A 792-nucleotide genomic window follows, 5' to 3' on the forward strand; every position below is an offset into this window, starting at 1 on the left:
TCTCCGCCAGAACAAGAACTTCTCAGAAACAAACAAACAAAGGTCAGACAGACGCCGGGAATTCGAAGGAAGCTCAGCCGCACGACTCAACTTGGAAAGCTTGGTTCCTTCAGCAACATACGACAGGTTGGTATAAGCCAATGGCAAAGTACAAGAGCGCCGAACACCACATAGAGGTGGTACGGACCTTACCGCAGCCAGGCACAACCGTGGTAAGTGATGGCGGCATTCGCTGCCAGGGGATGTTTATATAGTATTGTACTGTATGTTAATAGGGGGCCTAGACACGACGGAGAGGCTCCGTCAACCCCCCCCCCCCCCCCCACCCCCCACGACGACGACTACCGCAGTCCACTTCACCCCACCGTCGCACCACCCTTTCAGGGTTACTGTGCGGTTCGGCCCCGGTGGACCCCCCCTCCCAGGGAACTTCTCACACCAGACGCGTGTAACCCCTATGTTTGCGTGGTCGAGTAATGGTGGTGTACGCATATGTGGAGAACTTATTTCAGCAGCAATCGCCGACATAGTGTTGCTGAGGCAGAATAAGGGGAACCAGCCCGCATTCGCCGAGGCAGATGAAAAACCGCTTAAAACCCATCCACAAATTGGCCGGATCTCCGGACGTCAACACAAGTCCGCCGGGTGGATTCGTCCCGATGCCCAGGGCTCCTTCCCGCCCGGAAAGCCATTCGTTACACCACACGGCTAACCAGGCGAACTTATACACTCCTGGAAATTGAAATAAGAACACCGTGAATTCATTGTCCCAGGAAGGGGAAACTTTATTGA

Source organism: Schistocerca piceifrons, chromosome 8 (assembly GCF_021461385.2).
Source record: "Schistocerca piceifrons isolate TAMUIC-IGC-003096 chromosome 8, iqSchPice1.1, whole genome shotgun sequence".
Lineage (NCBI taxonomy): Eukaryota > Metazoa > Arthropoda > Insecta > Orthoptera > Acrididae > Schistocerca > Schistocerca piceifrons.